This window comes from Sinocyclocheilus anshuiensis, unplaced genomic scaffold, assembly GCF_001515605.1.
Source record: "Sinocyclocheilus anshuiensis isolate Anshui unplaced genomic scaffold, SAMN03320099.WGS_v1.1 scaffold2672, whole genome shotgun sequence".
NCBI classification, from domain to species: Eukaryota; Metazoa; Chordata; class Actinopteri; order Cypriniformes; family Cyprinidae; genus Sinocyclocheilus; species Sinocyclocheilus anshuiensis.
The window spans coordinates 20,686-28,390 of record NW_015542547.1 but is presented as its reverse complement, the minus strand read 5'-3'; the positions used below and the strand labels follow the sequence as shown (position 1 = coordinate 28,390).

The following is a 7,705-nucleotide window of genomic DNA, read 5'->3' as shown; positions in this document are numbered from 1 at the left end:
CACAAAATAATGTTCTTTTTAGCAGCATCATTTAGCATGACCCCTTTAAGATCAGTCATGAAACACACATAAGAAATAACAACACAAAAAAAGGATAAATAAAAATATGCTGAATAATAATGGCTGCAACCCCTCTAACAAAACCTACTTTTCGTGGAGACTGAACCACTTGCTTCTCTGGTGCAAGCTCAAGGGTGAAAAAATTGGTTTCATCTGCCTAAAAAACAAATATAAATTTTGAGTTTGAGCCTGCCTTTAGCATTACCTTTTTAAGGGAACTGGCACTTTTCCCAAGGAGCTGCTACAAAGTAACATGTACAAGTTAACTGTATGTGATGGAAAGGCACTTCCTGTTAGTGGAAAAAAAAATACAGCACAAGTTTACCTAGTGTATCATACCAGTTTTAACCTTCTGATTCCCAAGTATATGCTTTTACCTGAGAAATGTCTTCAAAACTCCTTTTTTACAACCTATATACAGCCTGCAGATCATCTCTCAGGAAGGCTTTGGACTCCTCAGCATAGTGGGCAAACAATTTTCCATGTCTGGAAAATAGTGATTGAATATTGAATGTTACATAATTGCTTTCTCATGAAAATCCTTCTGATGTGTATAATTGTCACACCCCTGGACTGTCTTTGTTGTATTTTCCCTCCCCATGTGCTCCGTGTCCCAGTTTCTCCCTCGTGTTGATTGTTCATGGATTTCAGGTGTGTCTTGTCAGGAGCCCCTCGTTTTCCTGTGTATTTAAGCCCCAGTCTGTTCAGTCTGTGTTTGTCGGGTCTACATGTTGGATTACGTGTGTTTACCCCTGTTCCTGTTGTGGATTTACCCCTGTGATTCTCTAATTAAATACTGTTTTAAGTTATCCACGTCTCCATCGTTCCTTCCAGCAGCGAATCGTGACAGAAGACCCGACCTTCAAAAGTAACTTTATTTGCGTTTTCCCCTTTGTTTGTTTTCCGTGTTTTCTACAGGGTTTGTTTTCTGTTTTTCCCTGTTTTCCCCATGGATTCCCTCGCTGTAAAGTTCATCTCCCTCGCTCGTAAAGACCTTTCCCTATTGGAGTATGCGGTTGAGTTCAGCCAGCACGCCGTTTTAACGGCGTTCGACGACACTGCGCTAAACTCACTGTTCTGGATCGGGGCAAATTACTATCGTCCCATCGACCTCCCAGACACCTCTGGACTGAGCTGGAGGGAAGCCATTATCCGGTGTCTGGAGAGCGTCTATCCCCGATCCAGAGCACAGCCAGACCCAGAGCCCAGCCCACCATCTCCCTGCTGCGCGGAGCGCAAGCCCGAGCCCACCGATGATGGAGAGCCTGAGCCCGTCACGACCGACAAGCCATTGCTAAGGAGTGCGACAGAGCTGAGGATCGCCACGTTGCCAGAGCCTCTCGAATCGTCAGACCAGGTGCGAGAGCCGGCTACAACGCCTGCCGCGAGGGAGAAAGCCGCGGACAGTGAGAGTGTGGAGAGGAGCTCCGCCCCCTGCACCGTGGCCGAGGGTGAGCTAATTACGGATCTGGGACTGTGCAACTCCGAAGGAGAGACGGCTCCGGTTTCCACGTCTAGCCCAGAGAGGGCTCCTGTTCCTGAGTTAAGCCCTGTAAGTCCGGAGGCTCACAAATGCCCGCCCTCCCTCTCGCTCCTTCCTCCTCCTCTGCTGTCATCTGGCAGACCCTCTGCTCGCCCTCAGCCCACCATCGGTACGGTGTGAGCTCCGCGGGTCTGCCATCCTCCATTGTCACCGTGGCTGGAGAATCCCTTGCCTCTGCTTCCAGTCTCTAAGCCCCGGACTCGGCCCTTCGACCCAGCGGCTCCACCATGGCTCCTAGCTCCCTCCTCTACACTGTGGTCCATCAGTCCACTGGCTCCACCGGGCTCCCTCGTCCTTCCGGCTCCGCCTTGGTCTGTCATCGACCATCCGTCGCCTCGGGACTCCACTCCTCCGGCTGTGCCTCGTTCCTCCGGCTCTGTCAGGCTCCTCCATCCCGTCGGGTCCTCCTTGGTCCTCTGTCGCTCTGGCTCCACCGCAGCCTTTCAGATCCCCAACTCCACGTCGGTCGCCGGGGCCATTAGTTCTACCTCGGCCCTCCGGATCCTCCTCGTCACCCTAGCCCATTGGCTCTCCGTCTGTGCCTCGGACTCCTCCGCCACCTGCTCTGCCGCCATTGGTCGGCCCCCTGGAGTGGTCAGCCCTTCCTCCACCATGTCTCCTCCCTCCATCGGCTCCACCGTGGGTCGAAATTTCGGCTGTGGCCTGTGTCCCACCTGGCACTGCCTGCTCCAAGTCCCTCCTGTCTTCTCCCTCCTTCATCACCTCCCTGGTCTCTGTCTGCCGGCCCCCTCCCAGGCCCTCCACCCGCTATGCGGAGCTCAAGCCCGAGCCCACCGTTGACAGAGAGCCCGAAACCGACGCGGCCGACGAGCCATCGCCGCATGGAGCGACAGAGCTGAGGATTGCCACGGAGTCGGAGCTGCTCATGACGTCAGTCCAGGTGCGAGAGCCGGCAACAGAGCTCGCCACGAGGGAGAAAGTGGTGGACAGAGAGAGCGCGGAGGGTGAGTAAGGATTTGGGGGAATGCAAAGCTGAGGAAAACTTAATTGACTTGTTTACCGACCTGCCCCCTTTCCTTCCTCCTCCATCGGTGAACTCTGTCCCTCCCGTTCCTGAGTTTAGCCCAGAGAAAGTTCCTGTTCCCATGTCTAGCCCAGAGAAAGTTCCTGTTCCAATGTCTAGCCCAGAGAGGGCTCCTGTTCCTGAGTTAAGCCCTGTAAGTCCGGAGGCTCACAAATGCCCGCCCTCCCTCTCGCTCCTTCCTCCTCCTCTGCTGTCATCTGGCAGACCCTCTGCTCGCCCTCAGCCCACCATCGGTACGGTGTGAGCTCCGCGGGTCTGCCATCCTCCATTGTCACCGTGGCTGGAGAATCCCTTGCCTCTGCTTCCAGTCTCTAAGCCCCGGACTCGGCCCTTCGACCCAGCGGCTCCACCATGGCTCCTAGCTCCCTCCTCTACACTGTGGTCCATCAGTCCACTGGCTCCACCGGGCTCCCTCGTCCTTCCGGCTCCGCCTTGGTCTGTCATCGACCATCCGTCGCCTCGGGACTCCACTCCTCCGGCTGTGCCTCGTTCCTCCGGCTCTGTCAGGCTCCTCCATCCCGTCGGGTCCTCCTTGGTCCTCTGTCGCTCTGGCTCCACCGCAGCCTTTCAGATCCCCAACTCCACGTCGGTCGCCGGGGCCATTAGTTCTACCTCGGCCCTCCGGATCCTCCTCGTCACCCTAGCCCATTGGCTCTCCGTCTGTGCCTCGGACTCCTCCGCCACCTGCTCTGCCGCCATTGGTCGGCCCCCTGGAGTGGTCAGCCCTTCCTCCACCATGTCTCCTCCCTCCATCGGCTCCACCGTGGGTCGAAATTTCGGCTGTGGCCTGTGTCCCACCTGGCACTGCCTGCTCCAAGTCCCTCCTGTCTTCTCCCTCCTTCATCACCTCCCTGGTCTCTGTCTGCCGGCCCCCTCCCAGGTGTCCGTCCTCCTTCTGAGCCTCCTCCCAAGTTCTCACCCATCCCTTCTTCTGTTGTTGTTACGGCGCGAGACGCGCCTTCCAGGAGGGGGGAGTAATGTCACGCCCCTGGACTGTCTTTGTTGTGTTTTCCATCCCCATGTGCTCCGTGACCCAGTTTCTCCCTCGTGTTGATTGTTCATGGATTTCAGGCGTGTCTTGTCATTAGCCCCTCGTTTTCCTGTGTATTTAAGACCCAGTCTGTTCAGTCTGTGTTTGTCGGGTCTACATGTTGGATTACGTGTGTTTACCACTGTTCCTGTTGTGGATTTACCCCTGTGATTCTCTAATTAAAGGGGAGAAGGGAGTTGTTGGAGGTGTTAATAGATCCATGGAGAAAAGGTCAGAATGGTTGTGGGGTGTGAGACAGGGTTTTTCAAACATGCAATAAAACTTATTCAAATTGTTGGCCAGTTGTTGATTTTCCATAGTGCTGGGGAAGGGTGTCTTGTAATTGGTGATGTCTTCCAGTCCTTTCCACACTAATGCAGGGTCATTGGCAGAAATAATTCTCTTAGACACTCTAATTGTCAGACTTTTGGACCTGTTCTGCCCCCGTAGTCCTTCCTGCATTTCCTTATTAGGTCATGTTCCTGTCCTCGTTTAGTTTGATTATGTTCCATTGATGTCACCTGTGTTCCCCTGATTGCCCTGTGTTTAAAAGTCCTAGTCTTTCAGTTTGTGTTTGTCAGGTCTACTTGTTTCTACGTGTGTTTGCCCAGCTCCTATTGAGGATTATGCCATGTTTTCATCATTAAAGACGTGTCCGTGTCTCCTGTGTGCTTCCTCAACAGCATGACGTGACACTGATCTCCTTTGTCAGTGTGTTTTTGGCCTGTTTATACAAGACACTGTCCTCATTCCTGTAGGAATCTTCTTTGGCATGACGGAGCTGTATGAGTTTTGCAGTGAACCACGGTTTGTCGTTGTTGAAAGTTAAATGAGTCCTGGTAGGGATGCACATATCCTCACGTAAACTGTTATATGATGTTACAGAATCCGTGAGCTCGTCCAGATCGTTGGCAGGAGCTTAAAAAAACATTCCAATCAGTGCATTCGAAGCAGGCCTGTAAATCCCACATTGCTTCATTAGTCCATCTTTTTACAGTCCTTATTACAGGTTTAGCTGATTTCAGTTTCTGCCTGTAAGTCTGTACAAGATAAACAGTGATCAGAGAGCTCCCAAGCTGCCTGTGGGACAGAGTAATATGCATATATGCATCATAAAGTGTAATATTGTGAAGATATGGAGTTCGCACTCAAGGAGGAAAATAAAAATAAACATTTCTCAAAAGCCAGATGTATCATATTTGATACTTATATTTTAATATGGTTTAAAATATATATTGTAAATGGAAATGGAAATGTTCATCTTGAAATATGAATAACAATATAAAAGTTAATCATATGTTTAATAATAAAAAATAAATAAAGATTTCACAGCAAAAAGACATGTTCCACGACCAAAGGGGAGATGTTTATGTTATTATAAAAAACTTTTACTTGCTAAAAAGTTTGAACTATCAGTCAGACGACAGAAGGCAAATAGGCTAAATTCTTCATGTTGATAATCTAGAGGCCTAATCTAGAAGCCTTTTCATGTTGATAATCTAGAGGCTAGATAATCTAGAGGCAGGGTCAGAGGAGGGGGTTAAAGGTCCCTGACCATGGCAAGAGATGTACAGCTCAAATGCCGCCGACTCAACCTTCACTTCACTAAATTTCTGGACCACAGTCCCATCGGCGGTGCCAAAAAGCCAAGAAGACGTGATTGGGGCATCAAGGACCAACAATATTTCTTTCTCCTTGAGCCCTAAAAGGTTTAGCAACAGATGCTGCTCTGAGGCAACCATGGCAGAAAGAGTTTTATAGGGTTCAAAAATATAAATAAATGAAAAAAGCCAAACATAATAGAGATACCAATATATTAATTGAAACCACTGTCCAATATGCAGCTGCATGCATAGCGGTAAATTACAACAAGAAAATACTTGACACTCAGTTATTATAGTGAAGCAGATACAATTTATCATTCACATCATCATCAAACAAGTCTTTAACAAGAAGAAGAAAACAGATTCATCATGTCTGAAGCTCTGTAAAAATAACAAATACAAATGGATTTCAAATTACATGCAATACTGTGAATAACTATAGGTTGGTGCAAAACTGAATCACATCTTCCCTTGCTAAAAAATGCCAAAATGAATTAATTTAGGTATTGTTAACATCTCTGTGCCGAAACAGGAATAGCAGGATACAGGAGGAAACCAGAGAAGGTGGAGTTATTGGTGTTATCTGCATACACTCCCCCAAAACACCTCAACTCCATAGACCTGCAGCCATACCTCATCTCCTGCCACCAAATGCAAGATAACAGAACCTGATGCCGGATCCACATTGGTATCCTGGTACTGGTCATAGGTGAACATGATGGCCTTGTTATTCATGTAGAGACTGACTTTAGCATCTTTAGTGTGTACCGTGAGATGATAAGTAAAGAAGTACACTCCTGGCAGAACGCAGCGGAACTTCCCTGAAACGTCATCGTAGTGGTGCTGATAATTGTAGAAGAACTTGTTGAAGCGGATTGGCACATTGGTGGTGGGAACAAGCTCATTCAGATCTACGCTAAAGACTGAATGGTAAGACAAGGCACTTTGACCATGGGCCCCTTTCAGACCTGGGTTCCCAGGAAAGCCTCTTGGTCCAGCAGGGCCAATGTCTCCCTTCTCTCCAGGATCTCCTTTCTCACCTGCTTCACCTGCAAAAAAACAGAAGCATTATGTAGCAGGCATACAACACGATAAAATAAGTTGTTGCATGATCAGAATCAGAAGACTGGAAGGATCATAGGGCTTTTGCTTTTGTTGTCTTTTGATCCTTCCTGGGCTTCTTACGAGATCCCCGCCTTGAACCTGACTCCTTGGAGACAGGGCTTTGGCAGAGATAGTCGTTTTCTAACCAGCTGGGTTAGGAGCAGGGTCAGAGGAGAGGGTTAAATGCCCCTGACCATGGCAAGAGATGTACCGCTAAAATGCCACCGACTCAACCTTTACTTCCCTAAATTTCTGGCCCACAGTACCAATGGCGGTGCCAAAAAGCCAAGAAGATGTGAATGGGGCATCAAGGAGCAACAATATTTATTTTTCCTTGAGTCCTAAAAGGTTAAGCCACAGATGCTGCTCTGTGGCAACCATGCCAGAAAGAGAGCAGCCAATAGCCCGGGCCACCTACTTGGTGGCACGGAGGGCAAAGTCTGTGATGCAGCGGCACTCCAGGAGTGCATCCGGATCCAATCCCTGCACGCTGCCAAATAAGTCTTGCCCACAAGCTTTGATGTAGTCTGACAGGGCTTTGAGGGCAAGGTGGGAGCCTTCCACAAGGATGCCAAACGAGGAGAGAGGTAGCTTGGAAGCAAATCCTCAACCTGGGGTATTCTCGCATACCTATCTTCCACCAACCCTTTAACGCTAGCACAGCTAGACATAGAAGTGGCAAGAACACTGGCTGAGTACAGTTTCTCCCACAATTGTACCACTTTCTGGTGAAGACTGGGGAGAAATGGCTCTCTGGGGGGAACATTTACGGCTTGTGAGGAAGCTCATCCTGTCTGGTGGGAGCTGTTGCTCTCCGCCAACCAGTATAACTTAAGCCTGGCCTAGGAGTGGGCCATAACCTCCACCAACTTGTTATAAACAGGATCGATGGAAGAGGCAGGCTCCCTGCATACATCGCCTCTACTCCCAGAACATCTAGCTCCTTAGAGCTAGACTGGGCCAATAGCATGCTCTTTGCCAGATCATAGAGGCCACCGAGTGGGCTTCCAGATCAGACAAGAGAACAGCGAAGCTAGCGAGGAATGCCTGAGAAAGGGCCAAGCCTGTCTCAAGTTCCTTTGCCAGCTCCATCTTTGAGCCCATGAACGAATTCGCCATCCGTCCTCCTTAAAGAGAACCAGGCAAGAGCAAAACTTTCTCACTGTGAGCTAATCACAGTGAACATATCCAGCTGCCTTGAGAGCTGACTGAACGTGTTAAACTTTTATGCACATGATACAAATATCATCTCAATCTCCTTTCCATTTTGCTTTGAAAAAGACAATATTTCTATTTCAAACAAACACACACACACACAC

At 49.3% G+C, this 7,705-nt stretch overlaps 1 pseudogene; it reads right to left on the bottom strand.

Moving 5' to 3' along the window:
* Nucleotides 1–5,791: 5,791 nt before the first annotated feature.
* LOC107694224 (adiponectin pseudogene) lies at nucleotides 5,792–7,505 on the bottom strand (annotated as a pseudogene).
* Between the last annotated feature and the right edge of the window lie 200 nt (nucleotides 7,506–7,705).